Source organism: Monopterus albus, unplaced genomic scaffold, assembly GCF_001952655.1.
Source record: "Monopterus albus unplaced genomic scaffold, M_albus_1.0 scaffold195.1, whole genome shotgun sequence".
NCBI lineage: Eukaryota > Metazoa > Chordata > Actinopteri > Synbranchiformes > Synbranchidae > Monopterus > Monopterus albus.
In genome coordinates this window covers 621,463-622,193 of record NW_018128075.1, presented here as the reverse complement: position 1 = coordinate 622,193, position 731 = coordinate 621,463, and the positions used below count along the sequence as shown (strand labels likewise).

Here is a 731-nt window from a genome sequence, read left to right as displayed (position 1 = left end):
AGTTACAAGCCATGTTATGTATGTGTTTATCAGACAGCATTACTCGATGCTGCTGGCACATGTGATATTTTGTGTGCTTCACTAAACTATCCATTCAAGTCAGCACAAGAGGCATCTGCCCACCATCAGAGAGCCCTGGGTCACAAAACAGCAATGACAGCTACATTAACTTTTTTTCTGCTCCAAAAAATTGACAGATTTTTGGATCCAATCATTTCTTCCTCTAAATATACTAAAACTGATTTTTTGTTTAATTATATTTTCTGTGGTAGAAAAGAATAACACGATACCCGCTGGTGTACATAGCAAACATATAGTTATCTGCCTAAATTAACAAAAATGGAGCTCCATAGTGTAACGGTTATCATGTCTGCTTTACACGCAGAAGGTCCTGGGTTTGAGTCCCAGTGGAACCACAGTGAGCCTTTTAAGGATTGGGAGACAAATGCTCTACCCCTGAACCCCAGCCTGAAGGTTGGAGGTTCGATTCATGGTGCCTGTAGTCCCCATGTCATCGTGTCCTTGGGCAAGACACTGAATCCCAAGTTGCCCCTGATTTTTGGGTTCTGTACCACAAACAAATTCCTTGTGTGTGTAACGTACTTGGCCAAATAAAGTGGTTATCATATCAAAAGTCAAAGTTTATGATTTCAACATAATAACCTGTCGTTAGCTTACTAACATCTTACTCTTGTACGGTGCTTTTCTATGTATTACAGCACATTATTCAC

General features: G+C 40.1%; 1 non-coding gene across 1 annotated transcript; it reads left to right on the top strand.

Moving 5' to 3' along the window:
- Positions 1-343: 343 nt before the first annotated feature.
- trnav-uac (transfer RNA valine (anticodon UAC)) lies at positions 344-416 on the top strand. Its single transcript has one exon. It is a non-coding gene; the product is annotated as a tRNA-Val (tRNA).
- Positions 417-731: the final 315 nt, after the last annotated feature.